The sequence below is a fragment of the Zalophus californianus genome, chromosome 1 (genome assembly GCF_009762305.2).
Source record: "Zalophus californianus isolate mZalCal1 chromosome 1, mZalCal1.pri.v2, whole genome shotgun sequence".
NCBI lineage: Eukaryota > Metazoa > Chordata > Mammalia > Carnivora > Otariidae > Zalophus > Zalophus californianus.
In genome coordinates this window covers 198,926,349-198,952,053 of record NC_045595.1, presented here as the reverse complement: position 1 = coordinate 198,952,053, position 25,705 = coordinate 198,926,349, and the positions used below count along the sequence as shown (strand labels likewise).

At 35.4% G+C, this 25,705-nt stretch overlaps 1 long non-coding RNA gene and 1 other non-coding gene across 2 annotated transcripts in view; one reads left to right on the top strand and one right to left on the bottom strand.

The window, feature by feature from the left end:
* LOC113915787 overlaps window positions 1-25,705 on the top strand; it is a 67,802-nt gene that overhangs the window by 8,092 nt on the left and 34,005 nt on the right. The gene's annotated exons all lie outside the window — the stretch shown is intronic.
* On the bottom strand, window positions 5,282-5,385 carry LOC113919065. Its single transcript, XR_003518803.1, has one exon. It is a non-coding gene; the product is annotated as a U6 spliceosomal RNA (small nuclear RNA).

The following is a 25,705-nucleotide window of genomic DNA, read 5'->3' as shown; positions in this document are numbered from 1 at the left end:
GAAACTCTAACTCCATCAACATAGCTGAGCTCTGCAAATAATAGTATAGAAGATGGTCAGTTCTTTGTCTATGGTATGTTTCTGACATCACTCTTCTGGGTTTCCCTTCCTTGAAAATAAGGAATCTGGGAAGTTTGCTTGTAGTCCAGGAGCAATTGTGAACAATGACCCTTCCAATACAGAAGGAACTCTTTCTTCCACTTATCTCCTAGAATTGACTGTATGTAGATGAAAAATTAATTGTGCTTTTATTTGGAAAGCTAAGAGATAATGCTATGTGGAATAGTCACAGATGTTTTCGATGCTCCTTTAAATGCATCTGAATTTAATAAGTTAAGAATCTGAGTCTGGGCTCTGTAAATATATTTGTCTGTCAATTAGTTTATTGCAGTACTTTTGTTGGATGTAAAATATGTTGGCCAAATTTTTACACTGTTTTGAGATCTACTCAAAGTTTGATTTCTTACTGATTCCAGCAATCAAACTTCAGTGAAAAGAAACATTAATAAAGTTTCCAAAGCTTCACTTTAAAAGTGTATTTCAGGGGCACCTGGGTGGTGTAGTTGGTTAAGTGGCAGACTCTTGGTTTCGGCTCAGGTCCTGATCTCAGGGTCCTGGGATTGAGTCCTGGGTCGGGCTCCACACTCAGCCTGGAGTCTGTTCTCAAACAGACTCTCTCTTCCTCTGCCTCTCCCGTTTGTGCTCTCTCTTTCTCTCTCTAAAATAAATAAATAAAATCTTTAAAAAAATAAAAACATAGTTCAGTAAAGTAGATTTTGATGAAATGTCAGAGGTAAATGACATTTGGAAAAATGATAACAATTAAGTGAAGTTTATAATTTATAGGTCTATATATTATATTGAACAATATTGAGTAAAAAAAAGAAATCACTATGCTTAAGTCAGCACCCAATGGTTCTTATTAATATTGATTTTCTTTCATTCATTTCAAATATATTTGTTGAGTGTCTTCTGATATTAGTTTGTCAATGTCCTTTTAAAATAAAATGGTCTATCAGTTTTGGAGATGGATCATCATTTTTAAAATATTTTTGTAAGAAATCACCTTGTCAAATAGAGGCACCTTAATTTTTATCTCAGTTTTTATTTTAAGAGAGGAAGATAAAAAATAAATTATTTTACAGCCTACAAGATCCCAAGCATATAATGATTTGAACAATGTTTCTGAGCTAGTACTGCCAGAAGGACAATTAATGGTATTTGGAAATGTTGTTCATCAGTGTAATAGAACAATGAGAAAATAATTATAGCTTGTATCACACAAAGAAATGAACACTTTAGTGAGATGAAGCAGAATTAAATACATTCCCTCATTGGGGACTTCATAGAATGCCACCAATCAAGTGCCCTACAGGGACAAAGGCACAGAGAAAAGCCTCCCCCAGGTTAATCAATAAAGCATGCTATCAGCATTTTGTAGGTCACTTTGGAGAGGAATAAAGTCTCCATATATATTCTAATAAAACAATTTCTTTCCATTTATAACTATAACCTATGTTTATAATACAAACTATAAACTATGCAGATGACAGGGGATGATAATGTTATGAAGTAAAGTAGGGACTAGCAGAATAAATAATGCCAAAAATAAAGAAACCAAAATGGACTAGTAATTTATTTTTTTAATATTGGCTCTACTAGATTAGAGTTCCCTCCTCTTTGGTGAGTAAGTGGGCTATAGTACTTTATCACTGTATTTTTTTATATTACATATATATATATGGATTGTATAGTGAAATACATTTAGTTTCATCAGAGAAAACAGTTCATTTATTAGACAAATTTTTATCTTTATTTTGTCCTCAGTTTAAATTTCTGTGCACATACACATACACATACACACACATATAGAGACCGAGATATAACCGAACTAAAAAACTATGTCAACCCAACTGATATTTGTAATCAAAAACATATATGCCCCAAACTTAGTTTCCTTTTGGAAAGGTAAGTAATGTACCTTTTAGAATACTTACATTAAAAAGGCTTATTTTTCCCTGATGGGCTGTATGTTACACTCACTCATTATTGCATAAATGCCACTGTGTTTCCAGGACCTCTAATCTTCTGTGGTCACTCAATACTAACATCCAATGACGAAACTTTTGTCCCCATCCCCCATGTAGGAAGTCTCCCCATTCTTTCCAGGTTTTCCCAGCATGTTTGCTTTCTCCTGGCCAGTCTCCATTTCAGGCTAATTTTTTTTGGACCTTGGTTTAAGAACCTTCCTACTCTTGCTTTTCTGAACACTGTCTTCAAGCTCTTGTCCCCAGGGTAACTTAAAGACACGGGTGCTGTGTGAGGCAGAGTTTTCCTAAACCATTGAGTAACAGGGTAGATTATTTCAAGGCAAAAATAGGAAAATAAAATGAAGGAAGCTATCTCTAACACTGAGTAACGAATGCACTGGTCCTAATTATTTATCTTTCCTTTCTCACCACAAGTAGTTTTAGTTTTCCTTCACCCACTCCCACTTCTCTTCCTTGGGCCCCAGTACGTCCACATTTACTTAGGCTTCTGTCCTCTCAATTACCTGTCAGCTTCGAACTCTTAAATTCTAGTTTTCCTTCCTTCTCTAAAATCAAGTTCTTAGTTTACTTTTGTGTATTACAGCAAATCAACAAACAAATGATGAAAACATTCGGTTCAATCTCAGCCTAACTTTAGCAACATAAAGTTATTGGTCTGTCTGGCCTACATCTTTTAGCAACTGAAAGAACATGATGAGTCTTTGAAATAACAGAGCTCTGCTGTTCTGTTGTTGGTGAACAGGATGTGATGTTGCACTTCCTCTCCTTAACAGCCATGGTTAGCAGAAGAAAAAGAGCATGAAGTTTCCTTCTTTTTCCCTCTGGCCTTTTACACTCAGTCCACAGAAACTCCTCTGAGGTGGTTTCTGTGTTTTTTTTTTTTTTTTTTTCCACTTTCAAAAACTCTTGCATGAGAGAAACTATTACAGGAATCTAAGAATTAATAGGTTTCCTCAGTTTGAAGGCACAATGATAGAAGTGTATTTTTTTTAAGATTTTATTTATTTATTTGAGAGAGAGAATGAGAGAGAGAGCATGAGAGGGGGGGAGGGTCAGAGGGAGAAGCAGACTCCCCGCTGAGCGGGGAGCCCGATGCCGGACTCGATCCAGGGACTCCAGGATCATGACCTGAGCCGAAGGCAGTCGCTCAACCGACTGAGCCACCCAGGCGCCCGAAGTGTATTTTGATATTTGCCTCTTCGAAATGGCAGTCACTAACCAATATGTTGTTTGAAAATGGTCCCTAATTCCCACCTTATCAAGTGCATTTAATAACTACATTCAGAACTCCTTCCGTCTGGCATCTGTTTCTGTCAATATAGATAAATAAATACGTGAAAAAACTGTAGAGGTGATAAAATACTATTTGTGTATCTATTCTTTTATTTTTTGAATGTTGAACATATTCAGTCTCAATATACTTTCAAGTAAACAGGCATTTTGTTAACAGAATTGAATAAATTACAAATCCAGGTGGGGCATTTGGATGTTGAAAAAAAAAACATTAATAAATGTAGGAAAGATTTGAGGTAGAAAGGAGGTCATTGAAAAGAAATTAAGCCAAGTGAAGTTCTAGGTTTTTATATGGCTATTTAATTAGGCACATTTAAGTAGAGGGGAATAGGATTCTCTATTAGAATAACTTCTGGTTTAAGTAAAAAAAAATAGCCCAACACAAACAGATTTAAACAATAAGAATATTAACTGGCGCCCACAGATAAGAATCTAGGGTTATCTTTAACCACTGGCTCCAGCTCTTCTGTGAAATTCTCTTATCACTGCCCTTCTCCATATGGCAGCTTCTTTCTCATGCCGGTACCAGTTCCAGGCCAATATTTAGGCAACTGCAATGTGCAGAAGGAAGAATTTACCTCCCAGTTGTTCTCTTGAGAGAGAGAAGCAACTAAAACAACAACAATAACAATAAATCAAATTTCCCCCATATTCCCAAACACATTTCTCTCACATGCCTTTGGCTGGTAGGGTCACATACCTTCCTGTGTGAATCAAATCCTACCACCAGGTTAATGCCATGGCGTGATTAGCTCCAGCCTAATTTCATTGAGAACCAATCAGTGGCAAGCACTACAGCATTATCTTAAGATTAATCATGAAAAGTTTGTTTGTTTTTAATTTTCTATACTTTTGTTGCAAAGCTTTCTAAATTCCACTGATTTATTGCTCAAGGATAATCTGTTCTTTAAAGCTGTAAGATGTTAGTTTGGCCTGATTTGGTTTGAAGTTGGGTCCATCATCGGCTTAGCAGCCAGTGTTCTGTGAGTTTGGTTACTGTTGCAGCCATGACTCACTGTGTCTAGCTGTTGGCCAGGACATTATGGAAACTTCTGAGTCTGCACCTTGTGATGTCCCATATGCTGTTGACCAGGTTTCCTGTAGTCTAGACAGTGGCCTGAGGGCAGATCATTTTTGTTATTATCTCTTCCTTGAACCATCATATGTAAATATTGTTTCTTTGGAATTTGAGATTGTCTCAAAAAACTTCTCTTCAGTGTATTTGTGTACAAGTGATCATTTAATAAGCTACAACACTGGATATTTAGTGTGTGCTTGTTATCTAGTAAAGCATATCTTGGAAAACATTTCATTAATTATATTACTTGCCACTTTATTATCTTTAGTTTTTTATCACTATGTTTTGCTTGAAAAATACGTAATATCCAAAAATGGCCTCTTATTAGATGGTAAAATCTGCTAGCTAATATACCAAGTGTGGGATTTTCTTTTATTTGAAATAACTGTATTATTTAATGACATCTCTCTGTGTATCTATCTATATCTTTCTCAGAGACTGTTGTATCACAAGTAAAAATAAGATACAAAAACTAAATACCAACTTAACAAATAGTCATATCAGAGCTGAGTCGTTCACTTTACAAACTAATTTATTATAAGTTGTCCTAGTGCCTTTAACAAATAATCTATTTACTGTAATTTCGTTTAGGCAATTTCTTTTCAGGAATACCTTAGTTGCATAACCCTTAGTACATTTGAAGATGCCATTAATATTTTCGGAAGGAAAAGAAAACAAATCAGTCTCTGTTCTCTGGAAATGTAAGATTATATATATATATACACACACATATATATATATACACACACACACACATATATATATATGTCATTTTTCCCATGTCATTTAAAAAAAATTGTGTGTTGTCCTCATTACTACTTAGTCACATGAAGACATTGTGTCCTATTTTTTTTCCTTTTTTAATATGGAATGCTTCACAAATTTGCATGTCATACTTGTGCATGGGCCTTGCTAATCTCTATATCATTTCAATTTTACTACGACATGCTGCCAAAGGAAATACTTCTTGTTTTTAATCAAGGGGTTTTTATGTTCTTGTTAGTCATAACTACTCTGAGTTATGTTAGGAGTTTCTTATTTCCCTGTGCTTATGGGAGAAGGTAGTAGAAATTCCTGTAATACTGGGGGGAGGGGAATTCCCTCTTCTACCTCCTTTTGCCAGGGGAATACCAGGAAGAAACCGCTACTAAATTTTTAGGAGCACACCTTATTCCCAGGGATTCCTATCTATTTCTTGGGAACTCTGTTATTAGAATCAGCATTGGAACACATGGAGCAATTCATTGGAATGAATACCAAGCTGACAGTTATATTTAAGTTTCTGAGAGATGTTGCAAGTAATATAGAATGCTGGAATTGGACCAGAGACTAAAGTATTAGTATTGTCAAATGGAATTTTCTAATAACAATTTAGCTTTAAAATTCAGAATCAATATTTATTGACTCCAGACTATAGATCAACATAGAGATGGGCTTGGTTTCATTCAAACACCTGACTCCAAAATCTTCAAGCTCCTGGATATGTTGTTCTATCTTCATTTCTTGTGTTTTCAAAGCACTTCTACAATTTCACTAGAAAAAAAAAATTGACCTAATCCACAGAATCACAATATTCCTATTTGTCACAGTTTTTGGAGATAAAAATTGGTAAAACATATTTATTTCCTGATTGAAGTTGTAATATTTAGGTTTTATGCTACCAGTTTCCAGAATAGAACATTTTTCTGCCAAAGGCATTGTGTTGTGCATATAACTACCAATCTTCTCACCTCCCATATCACTACTTACTATTTTCTTTATGTGAGATGCTTTGTGATACTTATAATATTTCAGATCAGAGGAATTTGCTGTCAGTTTTATGGGATAATGTGTCTGAGATTAGTAGTTTTATTTTTTTCCCCTGGTATTTCCAGTAAAGTAAACTGACACCTACAAGTTCCAATATCCAGTGGCAATTAGTCATTGCTGTTTTGTTACCTAGAGGACACGATTCAAGTTTCAGCAAGTTTTTGTCTTTCCCACATATATTGTAATATCACTTATTCTATTGGCAATGTCTCTAAATATTAGATCATCTAGCTTGTGTGCTTCATCATCTTGTTTCTGGGAAATTAAATCTATTTGAGAATATCTTTCTTCACTAATGTGAAATAAAATCTCATTGATAATAAGCTGATGATATATAGTTATCAATTACAGGTATAAAATATGTAAAATTATATTTTAAAATCTGTTACATTAAAATGTAATCATTAGAATTTGCATACAGAAGAGTAACTAAAGAACTTTACACTTAATGCAATTATTCTTATAGATCTAACAATCCTGAGACAATGATAATTTTGCATTATCCTTAACACTCCTACCATTGTGTGTTGGGTGTGGTGGGGGAAGATATCTTGTCTTGTGCATCAGATGCAATCATTCTTGAGAAATCTCATCTGTACCTTGGCCTCATTTAGTTTGAGATTACGGACCATGAGCATCAGCCTGATGATACTATAAGGAAATGAAAGCTCTGTAGGGTCTTGGGAAGCAGCGAAGTAAATTTGCATGTGGAAGAAATGTAGTTTGTGGACAGATGCCAGATTTGGGTGGTTTGAAAACGTGGCCACAAATTCTTTGGTATTTTCCCATCAAGAGGTGGGAATATGTCCTTTTTCCTTGAATATGGGCAGGATGACAGCCACAACCAATAAAATATGGCAGAAAATGCTATGATTTCCCAGGCTCCATCATAAAACACCAGGCAGTTTTTGCCTTATTCATTGAAACACTATGTGGGAGCCTTAAGCTTCCATGTAGGAGGACTAGCTAACCTAATGTGACCATGCCCCAAGGAAGCCCAAGCCACATGGGACTTGTGAAAGCAGTCCCAGTGCAACAATTTCAATTGACAGACTTAACTGAGCCTGGCCTTTGAATTCTCCAAGTTCAGTTTTGTCACATATGCATATGAGAAAGCATCCCGATGATCCTCAGCCCCAGTTACTCCCAGCCATTGAAATGTTCCCAGTAAGTCTCAAGATATCATGAATCAGAGACAATAAGCCAGGCCTATTGGCACTCTGCCTGAATTCCTGACCTATGGTATCCATGAACATAATAAAATATTCATTCTTTTATACCACCAAGTTTAGTTTGATTTGTCATGCGATGCTTGGTAACTGGATGACATACTCAGCATAAATCAACAGAATGAAGTTCAGCTTCCGAAGATCTATTTCAGCTTCAGAACTATGATTTGAAATTTCAGGTGTGATTTTCATCACTTGGAAAATTAAAAAAGAAAAAATCAAAAAACAAAAAATTTTCCCTCACCTGGACTTAACAACAGTATATATCTTCAGTAAATAGGAACTTTACATTTTTAATCATAAAAGATAGTTGTGTATTTTGTCTTAATAATAAATATCGACTGCTAATTAATTGTTTTATTTGAGTTCCTTGGGGCTCATTTATTTATTTTTTTTTTAATTTAAAGATTTCATTTATTTGAGAGAGACTGAGTGAGAGAGAGAGAGAGCATGAGCACGGAGGATCAGAGGGAGAAACAGACACCCTGCTGAGCAGGGAGCCTGATGTAGGGCTTGATTTTGGGGCTCCGGAATCAGGACCTGAGCCTAAGGTGGATGCTTAACCGAATGAGCCACCCAGGCAGGGGCTTATTAACTTTTAACACCCAAACAAAGAAGTCTCTCATAAGGTATTTAATATGCAATTGTTTATATAAGAAAGGGAAACTGAACCTGAATAAACTTTTTATTTTCTGTTCTTCCTGTTTTTTTATCTGACTTCTATTCTAACGCACATCTCTAATAAAAATGATCATTATCTGGCATACATAATGTGAAGAATTTTGGAGTATTAAATCCCAGAATCCAAAGAAAATAGATACGATTTTTTTTGTATAAGAAAAATAACATCAAGGTCTTTGTCATAATTCAAGCAGATACATATACTGGCTTTCCAAAAATTTTATATAGTTACATACACACATACATTTATTTGTTTTACCTCTTAAGATTTAAAGAATGTCAATAAGGTCTTTCCAAATCATTAGAGGTGAACAGAAATGATATTAAATATCAATAAACTTTGAAAGATATTGGCTAATTATATAGATGTGGCTTTATCCAAAATTTAAATGAACATCATACTTTAAATTTAGTAAACATAGAAACTTTTTATTATTAGTGACATTGATATATTCCTTAAGAAAATCTTCCCAAAGCCACATCACCCTTAGAGGATTTGCACATGCAAGACGAGAAATAGATTGAAATTTTATCTTTCTTTGCCTTTTGTAAATAATCTGAGGCATCTCTTTTAAAATAACCTTTAGATTTGACTCTTTGATTTGGTTGTCAATATCCATCTTCCAGAACAAACATTTTGCAATGGTACTCATGAAAACTATAGAGCTGTCTTCAGCAAGCAAGCATGAGTATTCAAAACCTGCATTTGGAAATGATGATCAAATGGAAGAAATGTTATTTATGCAGAGTAGGAAAGAATTGGGATTGCACAATGCTGTACAGTCTTCCTCAGAATGAGTACTGGCATTAAAAAAGTCAAATTCTTTTGGAATAATCAATTGTCATAACTCGGTTGTAATTAGTATAGATTGATTTCATTTCATTAAAGCCAAAACTATCTTCCCAAATAACTGTCTATAACTCACAATTACTAAATCTCATTGCCCATGGTGAATTTCATAGTGATTTGTTGAAACAACTGTGTTCTAAGAAAACACTATTTTCTTTCTTCGCCATCTTTCTCACTGAGGACGGTGCTACACTTGTCACCAAAGAAAAGCATCCTAAAGGAGGTTTCAGTGGTGTCATGTGATATTGGCTCAACTCTATACCATATGAATTGAATGAATATGTACCCACCTAACCTATATATACACATATGTAAGTTGTCTTCTCCAAAATCCACATTGTATTAGGCCATCTTAAATATAAAGCAGCATCTCATCTCTAAATAACAAATAGCAATAGCTTAAAAGGAAAGTAAACCTACAAATGATTGAACATACTATGTTTTTAAATACAAATTTATAAAATGTTAATGTTTTTGTACAAAAAGCAATATATTATAGGGAAATAGAATAGACCTAAAAATACCCCACATTTAAAATATTGCTTTCATCACATTTAGCAGTAGAAATTTTGGAAAACTTTCCAGTATTTTGAGTGTCCCTTTCACTACAAAATGGTCCTATCATCTCTCAGCGTTGTTGTGATGGTTTATGAAGGACACAGGGGCAGAGTAAATACTAAATGAATGTCAGCTTTTTTCTCTTTTGTTCCTTTCTTGGAGTAGGATCAAAGCTTAATCATACTTATATGCTCTAGTGTCTTGGAAACAGTGGACATGAAGTAAATGCTTGTAAATTATATTGACTTATTCAATTTTTACAAAATTTTAGTCAGGTATTTTTGGTAATTTCCACTTATATTTTATAACAAAAGAAACTCATAATTTCCTCATATAGAGAATACTAAATATTTTCATGTTAATGAATCAAATTTATTCCAAGATTTTTAAACTACATTGATATGATCATTATAATTTAAAGTATTAGAAGTTATGAAAGGGTAAATACAAGTGAAAAAGTAATATCCATAACAAGATAAATAAAGCAGGAGTATATCTAATTAAATTTTAAAATTTTCTTCCTTTATACTTAACCCTGAATTATGCCCATGAAAAACAGCAGATTATGCAGACTAGCAGATAATGATTTTATCAAATTCTACTTTTGAAAGGATGACTATCAGCATTTCCTATATAAATTATTCTGCTATTTACCATCATAACATTAGTATAATTATTACTCTTTTAAAAAATTCATTGATTTTATTCAGTGTATATTAAGTCCTTATCAAATAAAAGGGGGTATTTAGTATGCTTACATCTCCATTCACCTTCCAACTTCCAAATTTGGGTGATTGTATAATTTTTATTTTCTGTCTATTAGTTCATTATTCATTCATTCAAAATTATTTACTGAGCACATGATATATATCAGTCATTATTCCACAGTCTAGGAATGCAACAGTGAACAGAACAGACTTGGTGTCCACATGGAGCTTATATTTCAAGGGAAGAGACAGATACTAAAAGTAAATGAAGTAATTACGAAGTGATGTGACAGACACATCTTGCCTTGTCTTTCTTGTCTTTATAGAGAATACTGGTGGTGCCAATTTTTTTAAAGATTATTTATTTATTTATTTGACACGGAGAGAGCACACAAGCAGGTGGAGCTGCAGAGAGGGAGAGAGAGAGAGAAGCAGGTTCTCTGCTGAGCAGGGAGCCTGATATGGGGTTAGATCCCAGGACCCTGGGATCATGACCTGAGTCAAAGGCAGATGTTTAACCGACTGAGCCACCCAAGCACTCTGGTGGTATCATTTTGAATGGATAGTGGAATAAGATCTCTCTTAAGGGACAATATTTAACTGAGACCTAAAGGTTGAAAAGGAAACAGCCAGGAAGATACTAGGGTCTTAGAGCATTCCTTATAAAGGGAGCTATGATTACATAGAGACATTCCCAAGATGCAAAAGCATGAAGGAAGCCCAGAAATGGATCCACAACTATATGGTCAACTATTCTTCAACAAAGCAGGAAAGAATACTCAATGGAAAAAAGACAGTCTCTTCAACAAATAGTGTTGGGAAAACTGGACAGCAACACGCAGAAGAATGAAACTGGACCACTTTCTTATACCATACACAAAAATAAATTCAAAATGGAGGAAAGATCTAAATGTGAGACAGGAAAACATCAAAATCTTAGAGGAGAACACAGGTAGCAACCTCTCTGACACTGGGTTGTAACAACTTACTAGACAACTCCCTGGAGGCCAGGGAAACAAAAGCAGTTTGGGACTTCATCAAGATAAAAAGCTTCTGCATAGTGAAGGAAACAATCAACAAAACTAAAAGGCAGACTATAGAATGGGAGAAGATGTTTACAAATAACATATCTGATAAAGAGTTAGCATCCAAAATCTATAAAGAACTTATCAAACTGAAAACACCCAATAAACAAATAATCCAGTTGAGAAATGGGCAGAAGACATGAATGAACATTTTTCCAAAGAAGACATCCAGATGGCTAATAGATACATGAAAAGATGCTCAACATCACACATTATCAGGGAAACAGAAATCAAAACCACAATGAGATACCACCTCACACCTGTCAGAATGGCTAAAATTAATAACACGGTAAACAATGGGTATTGGCGAAGATATGGAGAAAAGGGAACCCTCTTGCACTGTTGGTGGAAATGCAAACTGGTGCAACCACTCTGGAAAACAGTATGGAGGTTCCTCAAAAAGTTAAGAATAGAACTACTGGATGATTCAATAATTGCACTACTAGGTATTTACCCAAAAGATACAGAAATACAGTTTCAAAGGGATACCTGAACCCCAATGTTTATAGCAGTTTTATCACAACAGCCAAACTATCGAAAGAGCCCAAATGTCCATCAACTGATAATGGATAAAGAAGATGTGGTACACACACACACACACACACACACACAATGGGAATGTCACTCAGCCACCAGTAAGAATGAAATCTTGCCATTTGCAACAACATGGATGAAGCTAGACTGTATTATGCTAAGTGAAATAAGTCAGAGAAAAACAAATACCATTTGATTTCACTCATAGGTGGAATTTAAGAAACAAAACAGATGAACATATGGGAAGGGAAAAAAAAGAGAGAGGGAAGCAAACCATAAGAGGCTGTTAAAGATAGAGAACAAACTGAGGTTGATGGAGGGAGGTGGGCAGTAGGATGTGTTACATGGGTGATGGATATTAAGGAGGGCACTTGTTGTGATGAGCAGTGGGTGTTATATGTAAGTGATGAGCCACTAAATTCTACTCCTGAAACCAATATTACACTATATGCCAACTAACTAGAATTTAAATAAAAATTTGAAACAAACATAGCAATAGCACACAAAAACCCACAAAAGCATGATGGCCTGAGGAAGAGAACAGGGGTCTGAGATTCAAATTATATTACTAAAATTTTGTCTTTGTCTCTCTGTTTCGGGTCCTCTGTGTATGTGTGTATGTATTTAACCAGCTCTCTTTTCATTATGGCCCCGTAAAGCTCCATGCTCACTCACATTCTTTCACCTTGTCTGCCACAGGAGAATAAGGTTTTCTTTTTTTTTTTTAGTAACTTCAGTTAAAGCACTGACATATTTCTTATGGGTCCGAATTGATTCATATGATTGGCTAAATCTGAAATATAGGCTGATGCTTAGAGCAGTGAAGGAATACATCCTATTTGAATCACATGGAATAAGTGGGGAAAAGTGACTTCCTAAATGATAATTAAGGTGCTGTTACTATAGAATGGATGAATGGATACTAATCAATGAGTGGCCAATATAGAAGCCTTGAAACATGAAAGTGGACTTGTCATAGGCAATTTGGAGCTACATCGTCTAGATATGTGTTGGAGATTTTAAAAAATGGCAGTCATCAAGAGATAGATGATATTCAAGAAAATGAGAAAAATTTAAAGGAAGTAGGAAAAAGTATAGAGCAGAGAAAATAGCATACAACCTAGCTCCATGGAACTCCAATTTAGAAGTTGAATAGATAGTAGAAAGCCAGCAGAACAGTCTACAAAGAAGCTCTTCTGAATAGCTGAATGATCTGGAAAAGTACAAGAGGCTGGGATCTTCTGCAGACAATTATGTATCTGACTATCGCTAGCCTTGCCACCTGTTCTTTGTGACTGTTCACGGAGACACTAGTTTTCTTTGATACAGATGGGAAGGATTCTCTTTTATGCAACCATCCTGTGCTTCTTTTGGATCACACTTGCTCTCTTCAGTTGCTTCTCCAATGCAATACCAATGCTACATTCCAGAAACTCCTCAAAGTCAGTGAAAAGCATTAATAACACACATCCTTGCTTTCTAAAACCATGTTTTGGATTTGCACATTTTAAAATAAATTTACCTTCATTTCTACAGGATATTGGGAGGGAAGGAGCTAAATGTCTTCCCCCAATCTGCCACTCTTCACTAGCAGTCTAAACGTTATTTTCTATAAAATAATTCCCTGAAATTTCCATGTATTAAAAAAAATCCTGCTGTGTAAACTTTGTAGTAATTTTCCCCTGGAAATTGAGATTGAGTTTAAGTAATTGAGTAAAATTAACACTTAACTAATGTGTTTTCTTTCTAATTTTTTAAATAGTTTAAGGCTTTTGAGGCAAGAGAAGCTCATTTTATAACTTTCCAGAACATCTATATTATAAACAACTTACCTAATGTAACATTTTGATATTCTTGGTTTTACTTAGAAATTGCACTTTTGTTTTTGTATCAAAATAGGAATAAATGATTTTTAAAAATTTCATCTCTTTGAAAAAAGAATGCATGCATCCATGCAACTTCTTGTTGACTGAGTCATTTGCTTCTGAAAGTTTTGATAGAATACGCCTCCCTAAACCAGTTGTCATTTAAAACTTTAGGGAAAAATATTCAATACTGCTACAACAGAATACTTACTTCAGATGATACTATTGTTAATAAGTAGCTATAACTCTGTGGGTAAAATGACCTGTCAAAGACAGCTCATTTATAAAATCCCTTTATAGAATTGTTGCTCCTCTTAGTGTTATAAAAAATGAAATAGAGCAACAAGCACATAATAGTTACTTAATCCATGTATGCTGACTACTTGACATAAAAATCAACTTCACAAACAACTCATAGATTTCTAGTTGGAGCATTTTGTTTAGTAGGTATTTTCATACTCAGTTGAACAAACATTTAAAAATCTGACATGAAACCAGTTTACATGGTTCACATCCATTTTAAAAGCAAATATTCTGTTCATTTTTCTCATTTCTTTCTGGCACTGTCTAAAACCAGACGATATTATGCTGTGAAACTCAAATTGGTTATTGAGCTCTTCCAGCTGTGAGGAAAGAAATAAAATCCCACACTTTTTAGGCACGATGTATAGGGAAAACATTTTTCATGGCAGGTAAATATATACCATGGCTCTTAACTACATCCAGGTGAGTGGTCTTATCTCAAATTGTTCTTAAAATGATCGTGATGCTAATGAGAGCTCAGCTAGTCAAGTGGGAATATCTTTTGACTTTGTGGCTGGTTCTGTTTTGAGCCTTATTCTTTACATAAAACAGGACATTTTTCCCCTGGGATGAGAGTTGATAGTATCCAGTAGAAAGCTGACACAACAGCCTATATTCAGAATAGAAATATGGCAATTCTTGTTTAGCCTTTTTATTTGGTACTATTGTAACATCAGCAAATTTTTTGCTCTTCTGAACTTTAGTCATCATCACTAAATGTGAGTAATTATGAATTCACCTCATTATCATGTGTGTGTTAAAGAACTTAACCTAATGACAATCCAAGAGTAGGCTTCCTGCATGTTATAGCAGTTTCTTCTTTTTCTATAAGAAAGACCATAGTTCAAAGTGAAACTGTATAACTCCTCATGGAAACTGTTTTTGTACTGAACTTTGTCAGAATTACACACACCATTTTCCAGATATTTTATTTGGTAACCTATAACTGTAAACATTTAGTGGACAAATAAGTATATTAAGATGAAGCTGCAGCATCCCGTTGTCTTGTAATAAATCAAAGGAAATAGGAGGCTACAGGGTAAAAAAATTCATGTGTCTTCCATGTTATATCTTTGGTTTCCAGGATACAATGTCTTTTAGAGTTTATTCCTCTGTTCAAAAGACATAGCATTCAATATCAACCTGGGGAAGAGTACATGAAAAGAATTTTTGGCCCCATGGATGTTGGAAATATTTTCATTTTATTTTCAGGCTGAATTAATAGTTTGGATGGTGTGTTAGTTTCCTATTGCTGTTGTAACAAGTTATCATAAATGTAGTAGCTTAAAACAATATGGATTTATTTATATTGGCTTGGGGACTTTTGCTTTGGAAACACCTCCTCAAGTATTTTTCAGAGAGGTATCTGGGCTGGACCTCCTACTGTGACCTCTAAGGAGACCAATAAGCCTGCAAGCTTTATTTGAATTTAAGCTTACATGGATGTGACTTATATTCCAGAGTGGAACATCAAGCCCTTGGAATGACCCCAATCTATGTAATCCGCTGCCTGTGTGGTCCAATGTGCATCTTGATTACTTCTTTCCTAAGAAGAACAAGGGACTCTTGAGGGATACCAATCCCCTTGCTTCTCCTGTAAACCCTTCCATTGAATTGCTAGGGTTATTTGCCCAAAGTTTGCATGGTACATTCAGGTGCTGGTTTCTTTTTTTTTGTTTGTTTGTTTGTTTGTTTGTTTGTTTTTGTTTGTTTGTTTGTTTTTCTTACTTCTCTATCCTAGGGCAAGTGGAAGTGTGAGGAGGGGACAAAGGGGCTGGGGAGATAGGGGAGATAACCTGGTAAGGTTAGGGAGAGGAAGTCATAGACTCAGGGGCTTCAAACAATACAAATATGTTCTCATACAGTTCCAGAGATCAGAAGTCTAAAATGGATCAGCAATGCTGCATTTCTTCTAAAAGTATTGGAGGAAAATTTGTTTTCTTGCCTTTTATAATTTTTAGAACCTGAATTTCTTAGCCTCTGACTGCATCCTACATCTTCAGATGTCTTCTAAACTTTCTCTCAGCTTCTATCATCACGTTGCCTTTTTCTGACTCTCGCCTTTCTGCCTCCCTCTTTTAGGACCTTTGTGATTATATTAGGCCTAGCCAGATAAACCAGAATATTTCCCCATTCTTGGCCTAACATCTCCAAATCCCTCTGCACCAAAAGGTAACATATTCAGAGGTTGTAGGGATTAGGGTGTGGGCATCTCAGAGGACCATTATTCTGTGTACTGCAGATACCCAGAGATTCATGTTCCTCCCATGTGCTAAGGACATTCATCTTGTTCCCAGATCTCCCTTAGTCTTAAGCGTGACAGCATCACCTCAAGTTCAAAGTTTCCTGTAAGTCTCATCATCAAAGGCACAAATCTCATTATCTAATTCAACTAGATTAAGTATGAGTGAAGCTCTCAGTATAATTCATCCCTGGACAAATCCATCCATCTTCATCTGTGGATCTGCAAAACCAGAAAACACCTTACCTGCTCCCAAAATACAATGGTGAGACAGACATAGGGTAACATTTATCAATGTCCTCATTCAAAAAGGGTTAAAATGGAAAGAAAAGGGGGTCACCAGTCCAAAACAATGTCCAAATGGGCAAGTAGCATTAAGTCCCAGCGCCTTGAAATAATCCTTGGGGTTCTGGCTGTCCACAGATCTCTCTTGGATAATCCCATCCGTGTTCCTGGCTTCTGATTCCATGGCTGAGGGGATCTATGAGTCATTTGTCTAATCTCTCATAGAGCCACATGTGTAATTGAATACTCTGATCTTCTGATCTTTCCAAAGCACTAGCAAAAGGTTGTCCAGCCACACCTTTGGCTTTCTCTTCAGAGCAGGCTCTCCTGACAGTGAATCTTCTAGTTTTAGTGTCTTTGCAATCTGGCTAGGCTAAGAATTTCACATATAATCAGGTCCTATTTCCTTTTGCTTTGACAGTGCTTCCCTCAGTCTCTTTCCTCTCACATTTTACCATAAGTGGCAGGAAGGATCAAGGTTCTACCTTCCATATTGGTTAGAAGTCTACTCACCTATCAAGTTCCTTGCTTACAAATTTTGCTTTCCGTAAAACTGTAGAATACAATTCCACCAAGCTTTCTGACATTTTATGATAAGGATCCAGCTTCTAATAACATTTTCCTCTTCCCCTTCTGAGGTTTCACCAACAGTGACTTTATGTTCAATTTTTATCAACATTCTAGGTATGATCATTTAGGTATTGCCTGAAATGGATAAGCATAGATTGGGGTGAGAAATATTTTTACTCAAGAATGCGTAATTAGTACTTCCTGTGAGAAGCGCCATACTATTCTAATTCTCAGTTTTTCCATATGACCTGCTCTCCATCTGGAGGTGGTTATTATTTTTTGTTTTTTAATATTATTGAGATGTTAGGCCCTTTAAACTGGAAACCCATGTTCCTAAGTTATGGATAATTTTCTCATATTAATTTGTTGTCAATACCCTTTTCTTCTGAAACTCTTTTTATTTCTGAAACTTTTTATTCAGTTATTGAGCTTCTTGTGTTAATCTTGTAATTTAAAAGTCTCTTTTTCTTTCTTTGCATGTTTTTTGTTCTATTTGTTTTCTTCTGTAATTTTATTTTTCAGGTTTCAAGAACCTTTACTTAACTCTGTCTTTTTTTTTAAATTTTTTAAATTTTTATTTATTTGACAGAGAGAGACACAGCAAGAGAGGGAACACAAGCAGGGGGAGAGGGAGAGGGAGAAGCAGGCTTCCTGCAGAGCAGGGAGCCGGATGCAAGGCTCAATTCCAGGACCCTGGGATCATGACCTGAGCCAAAGGCAGACGCTTAACGACTGAACCACCCAGGAGCCCCTTAACTCTGTCTTTTAACTTAAAAATTATATTATGTTGTTCTATTTTCTTTCATTATTTTCTATTTTCTCTCAGGGTACTATTTATATAATTTTTGGAATATTAATTTTTCCTACAATATCTGTGTTTTATATAGTTTCCTTTAATCTACACTTTTGTTTGCTTTGGTACCTTTCATTTAGAAATTTAAAAAAAATATCTGGTGATCCTCAACTAGCTATTAATAATTTAAAATGTGGCTCTAAAAATACTCTTTGGACATTCTGTGTGTATGAGTAGGACTTTTTGTACAGTGCTTTTTACGACGGTGATCAAGGAAGGTCCAGACATTGCATCATGGCATCTCCAAAATATTATTATCAATTTTCCTATTCTTTGAGGCCATTTCTTATTCCCAAAAAAGGATGGTCCAATCTGTTGGTAGCAGGCAAGGGAGGAAATGGTAGACTTTTATTATAATGCTTGGTTTCCCCTATACTATGTTAGCATCTACATTACAACCTCTAATATGCTTCATGTTTCTGAGATGGGCGATTTGGTGGTCCAGTGTCCCCAGAAAGTAAACTTTCCATTTTTTTCCCCCTTGGGGATGGGGTTAGTTACTTGACTACAAGAGGTTGGAAAGAGATTAGGGTTTCAGATTCTTGACATATATAATTTCCATAGACCTGATTTCAGTTGCATACCATCCCCTTATGTTTGGAGGCTTCTGGTATCTCTGATAGCTGATATCAACCAGAGTCAGTTATAATTACTATTAAATGTACTAGATTTTGTGAGTTTTATCTTTCAATGAAAGGATAAAATGGCACTCATTCTTCTTCACCTAGAAATGAATAATTGTTTTTTCCAATAACACTAACTACATTTTATTTTATTTTATTTTATTTTAAGATTTTATTTATTTATCTGACAGAGAGAGACACAGTGAGAGAGGGAACACAAGCAGGGGGAGTGGGGGAGGGAGAAGCAGGCTTCCCGCTGAGCAGGGAGCCCGATGTGGGACTCGATCCCGGATCACGACCTGAGCTGAAGGCAGACGCTTAACGACTGAGCCACCCAGGCGCCCATCACTAACTACATTTTAGATGATGTCTCTATGACCACCGATTTTGAGATTTTTTTTTTTTAATTTTCACTGGAATAATTGGAATATAGATTACTTCTAAAAGTTAAAAAAATAAATAATGTTCTTGGATCAAAAGTCTCAATAGGCTTAAAATGATAATGCTCCCTAAATCCATCTGTAGATTCTACAATATTAATCAAAATTCCAGCATTCCTTACTTATATTGACATGCCAGTTCTAAAATTTATATGGAAAATAAAAGACTTAGAATTGCCAAAACAATTTTGAATAACAAGAACAAAGTTGGAGGAACTTGCAGTAAGTTCCAGTTTCCCCCAGTATTTCCGAAGGTGGATTTCTAGTGAGTTCTGCCAGCGTATTACCCAACTTTTCTGCATCTTGTGAGCTATAAAGACTCTCTCCAGTGAGATTTGGGTCTCAGCCCCAGACAGGGTTGACCTTTTCTCTAGGTGTTTTACTTCAGTCCTAGGGGTGATGGCTGCTGCCTCTATCAACTATTGCTATATATTTTTAGGGTCCTACTTGCCTATGAGTCAATTCCCCATTACTCCAATTCCCACATTAAAAGTTTTTATGTCAAAATTTTCCTGCTAAAATTATTGTGTGGTTTCTGTGTCCTGACTGACACCTGATGCATACATTTCCTTCCAAATGGAAATAAACCAGTCTAATGGAATATTTATCAGCAATAAAATGGAACATATTTCTGATAAATACAATTATACTGGCAAACACTAAACATTATTGTAAGAGAAAGAAGCCATAAAAAGACTATATACTGTATGATTTACATTCTGAAAAATGTGGTTGTGAGGGGTAATCACTACAAATCTACTTGAGGGTACGTTTTGGGATGAAGTAAATATTCCATATACTGTTTGTGGTAGTGGTTCCAGGATGGCATTCATTTGTCAGCCTCACAGAACTGTCCCACAAAAGGTGAATAAAATGTGCATAAGTTATATCTATATAACTCTGAACAACCAGAAAAAAATAATATATTTTTAGAATGTTATGGATAGATAATACTATTCAATGCAGAATCAGAAGGTTTTCTATAACTATATTTTGTTTGCTACAGTTTATGTCTTTTGTCCACTTAAAGGAGAATATTCTTAACATATATTCTTACAAATTCTCCAGCAACTCCTCAAAAATATGAGTCATTTTGATTAACTCTATATTGGCCTTATGTCTTCTTACAGTTTGTTTTCTCTAGAATTAATGATTACCTTTCTTTTTTCTTAAATTTTGCCATTGGCACATCATCAATATTTTCTAAAGTTTATTTATTTTATTTTAATTTTTTATCCTTTAACATGTTGAATTTTTAATTTTTTTATTATGTTCAATTAACCAACATATTGTACATCATTAGTTTTTTATGTAGTGTTCAATGATTCGTTAGTTGTGTATAACACCCAGTGCTCATCATCACACATGCCCTCCTAATACCCACCACCTGGTTACCCCATCCCCTCACACCCTTCCCTTCTGTAACCCTCAGTTTGTTTCCAAGATTTAGTTCTACTTTTCCCTGAAAGACTTTTTTCTTTCAAAGGATTTGCATTTGCATCCTATGTCCTGACCAAGTCTGAACTTGTCTTTTGGGTCCTTCCTTCTCTATTTCACTGGATTCATTATCTCCTGTATCTCTTGTTTTTTATTGTTGTTGTTGTTTGTTTGTTTGTTTTACTGTTTAATGATTTCACTCTAAATTCACCATTGATGGGGCACCTGCGTGGCTCTGTCGGTTAAGCATCTCTTTTTTTTAATAATTTTTTATTGTTATGTTAATCACCATACATTACATCATTAGTTTTTGATGTAGTGTTCCATGATACATTGTTTGTGCATAACACCCAGTGCTCCACGCAGAATGTGCCCTCAAGCATCTGACTCTTGATTTAGGCTCAGGTCATGGCCTCAGGGTGGTAGGATCAGCCCCAGGTTGGGCTCTGTGTTCAGCATGGAGTCTGCTTGTCCGGCTCCCTTTGCTCCTCCCCCTGCTCAGGCTCCCTCTCTCTCTCTCTCCAAAATAAATAAAAACCTTTAAAAAATAAAAAAAAAAATAAGTTCACCACTGGTTTCCTAAAAACAGATGAATGTGAGCTAAAATTTTTGAGACCTTAAAATATCTTCATTTTTTACTATATTTTGATAGATATAAAATTATACTCTGAAATCATTTCCCACAAATCTTAAGATTGGGTTTTCTTTTGAATTTCAGGAATTACAGATGAGGTGACTAATGCCACGTTGATTCTCATTCTTTTGCCAGTAAACCGTTTTTTTTCTTGTAAAAGATTTTAGCTGATACTTCAAAGTGATGTCAATCTATACACCTATTTTTAACCTTTCTAGGAGTTTTGTGAAACCCTTTTCATTTGAAGACTTCTGTTTTCTGCTCAGGAAAATCTCCTGCACTGAGTTCTTTGGTAATTCTCTCTCTTCTCTTTCATGAAGGCTCTTTGGAAGCCCCTGGTTTTCTGGGAGCATTGCTCCTTTCTGGTGATTATTTTTCTTCCAGCACCATCTTTCTGTATTTTTTATGAGTTATTATTGTAACTGAACTAACATGAGCTCCCTCCTTAGTGAGTCCAAAATAGAAACTACACCAGGGGATTGTCACACAAAGGAAATTTTATTTGCAGCAAATAAGGAGATCATAGGGTATAACTTCCAAAATCATAACTCCCTAAGCAAGGGTGAATGGATTCTTTTTATTTAGACTTAGGATGAATATTTAAAAAAGGGAGCCTTGTCATCATATATAGTGGTGGGCATGAGATCACCCATGGACCTTAAGGAAATATACCTATACATACATCATATGTTATGTAAATGAGGCTTGTGCTCCTCCTTGGGCAGAGGTGTTAGTATTATAATGAGGTAAAAATAACTGTCGGTCCCTCCATGGCCCATCTGTGCAGGCCTGAGTCGGGGGTTAAGTTCAGACTGGTCTGGGTGGTCTGGGCCACAAAAGCTCTTTGTCAGGGCAATCATTATTGCTTTAGGGGTAGTTTTGGTTTCCATCAGATATTATGCCACTCTGGTCTTTTGCCTGAGTTAAGAGATAAACTGGAAAGAAGAGCTTAAGGAAAAATGTGGGACAAAGTTTGGTGGGTACAAGCAGGTAAGCAGTAAGGGTCAGGTCATGGGTCTAGCTAATGACACTGTGACATGACTCAATGTGTCCTGAGTGCAGTTGGTTAGTGTGAGGGAAACTCATGAACAAAGGAGTTTCAATGAGTTCCTGGGATTCTTTTTTTTTCTTTTTTAAAGATTTCATTTATTTATTTGAGAGAGAGACAGAGAGAACACGAGCAGGGAGAGGGGCAGAGGGAGAAGCAGACTCACCACTGAGCAGGGAGCCCCATGTGGGCTTGATCCCAGGACCTGGGATAATGACCTGAGCAGAAGGCAGGCCAGGTGCCCCCCTGACTTTTTTTTAACATGACACAAGAAAGAAGTCTAAAGCTGTTTTATTTCCAGGTGCTGAATTTTAAGTTGTAAAACTCAGTGTTCACTTTTATCAGTATGCAAGGGAAAGTCATGATGTGCAGTGGATTATACCTACAACAATATCTGTATCTTTATTCCCATCTTTGTCTATTATCTACCTTCATTTGTATCTGCATCAAATCAATACCTATATGTAATGATCTACTTCTATATCTATTATAGTGGTTTTCATTTAGGGGTCATTTTGACTCCCGGTGATATTTGGCCATCACATTGAGGAAGGTGCTACTGGCATCTAGTGGGTAGATGTTAGAGATGCTGTCAAACAAACTACATGCACAGGACAGTGTACTTGCAAAGAATTATCCAGCTCACAGTGCCAGTTTGAGAAACTCTGATCTGGAGAAGTTTTAGTAAAGATAAGATCTCTTGATTATTTTTCCCCACCTAAGTATTATATACTTCCTTATTCTTATTTTCTGAAAATACCTCATTATCATTAAAATTCATTCTTCTTTTCTGCTTAACTAATTCAAATTATATTTCAGATTATTTCAGCTAGGAACATCTGCACTCGCAGTGACTTTTTCTATTCATCTTAGTGTGTATTAAACAGTGGCAAGTATCTCAATGTTTTTGACTGATACTTATTCTTTGGTTGCCTTGCATGCTTATATCTGAAAACAAATTTTATTCATATTGAGAAAATAAAATTGTAAACTAACTCTAAAGACACTATACTGTTTCTTTAATATTTTGGATATCACATTTTTCTTGATATAAACATAGGGATGAAAATAATATTTTTTAAAAAATAAATAAATAATATACAAATATGAAGATAAAGCTGTGTAAAATTTATAAATATATGAAATTCCTTTTCTTTCAGCACTCATGACTAGCAGTGTCTGCCAGGCTGAAAATATTGCTGCCTATTAGCAGCCAAAATGTGTTCTGAACCAGAAAATAATGCTTGATTTGAGGCCAAAATTTTTCCCAAAGAAGTTATTTCTGAAATGTGTGCTTCTCTAGTAAGTAACAAACTTTCTCTGGAGTTAGTGACTATAGAATGCCCTAGTTGTCTGAAGTGGAGAAGACTGCAAGTATGAGAAAAAATAAACATGAAGTATAAAAAAAGTGGTCCATATTAATAATAGTTCAAAATATTATTCTGCCTTCATGAAAGAAAAAGCAAACTCTCAAATGTTCTTGTAGGGATTACCCAAGCATTTGTGTATCTTTTCTTTAAAATTTTATGTGAAAAAATTAGACCGTGGTATCTTCTAATTATCTATTTTTAAATAAATTCTTCAGAGACCTATTGGCTAGCATGCTGTGCCTTTATTTGGAAGAAATAGAAAATTTGGCTCTAACAACGAGGAACATTTATTGACTTAAGTGTCCAGAGGTGGTTCCATCTTCTGGGCTGATTGATTTGTCATTTCAAGGATGTTACTGAATTCTTGTCCATTTAAAATTCCAGTGCAGGCTTTATTCTAAGGCAAGTTCCCCATTGTGTTCCAAGAGGACTGCCAAAAATCTTCAGGGGGTATGCACTACATTGGATAAGTGCAGAGAGAGAGAGAAAGAGAGAAATTTCTAAAAGCTATCCCAAAGGGCAAGATTTCTTCCTTCTTATCAGCTCTTAGAAAGAATAATTGAGTACATATAATTATAGACTGATCAGCATAGGACAGCCTTTTCAACCTTTTATGTAAATTTGGATATATGGAACTATCATCTCTGGACCCTGTCAAGGTACAGATTCTTATTTGGTAGGTCTGGGCTGAGGTTGTATAATTTACATTTTTATCAAGTTTCTGTGCAATATCTATGCTGCTGGTCCTTATGTCTTTTAATTGATAAGTGCCCCTCACGTTGTCTCACTGTCTGTAATAATGGCTTATGATCAATGATTCCAGAATAAAAATGACCATTACTTGCTTCAAAGAAAGAAATTAACATCCAATTCTACTCTGGTTCTTGATGACCTTTTTTATCTCTCCAGCTTGAGGAAAAACTTTATGAAGTCACCTTTAGACCAAGTATCACGAATATTTTTAATAAAAACTTTGAGAAAAGAGATTTTATTTTATTTTATTTTTGTAGTCTCAAAACATTTTTATTAGAGCTATTAAACTTTATGATACTGTTCCAAAGAGTTTTCTAAAAGTCAGGGGAAATCTCTTATATTTTTCTATATTTCACTCTCTCTCTTCTATTCTTTTTTTTTTCTACTTTGTTCTTTGTTTTTTTTAAAGTGTTTATTTAAATTCCAGTTAGTTAACATACAGTGTAGTATTAGTTTGAAGTGTACAATATAGTGATTCCCTTCCATACAACACCCAGTACTCATCACAACAGGTGCACCCCTTAATCCCCATCACCTATTCCCTCCTCCCCCGGCACACCTCCCCTCCCCCACCATCAGTTTGTTCTCTATAGTTAAGAGTCTCTTTCTTGCTTTGCTTCTCTCTCTCTTTTTTCCCTTTCCTCGTTTGGTTTGTTTCTTAAATTCCACTTATGAGTGAGAAAAGCAATTTTTTAAAGATTTATTTATTTTAGAGAGAGAGAGAGCACAAGCAGGGGGGGCAGAGGGAGAGCGAGAAAGAAAATACTAAGCCTGCTGAGCACAGAGCCCAATGTAGGACCATATCTCATGACCCTGAGATCAGACCTGAGCTGAAACCTGACTGTGCCACCCAGGCGCCCAGAGAAAAGCAATTTTAAAAGACAATTCCCACACTATTTCTTACTGTCATTTGTTCGAAAATTTTACTAGAGAAACATGAATATACCGAAAAAAAATTTTCCTAGGTTTCAAAATAAAGTGACAAAAATGCACCAAAATGGAGTGTTTTGAATAAATAATTCCATTTTTGTATAAATTTGTAATCTTGACATTTGGAAATTATTTTAGGATCAAAGGAAAACTATGGCTTAGCTTTTTAGGAGTGCATCACAGTTGTGACCCAAAGAAGTAACTGATGACATTCTAACACAGCGTTCTTTAAATTCTTCTTCAAAGATCATGCTTTTGCTAACTCTTACAAGTTTATCTCTAAGTAAAAAGTACAATGTTCATTAGAAAAGTCCCAGAAATATGCTAAATTTTCTCCTTGCCAAGAGACTATTTATTACTGACTAGTAAGAGATTCCAACTTTTTCCATTTTATATCACCAGTGGTTTTATGGATTGAACTCAAGTCTATGTGCTCTCAATGGTACACTCCACTACAACTACAATCCACCTGGGTGA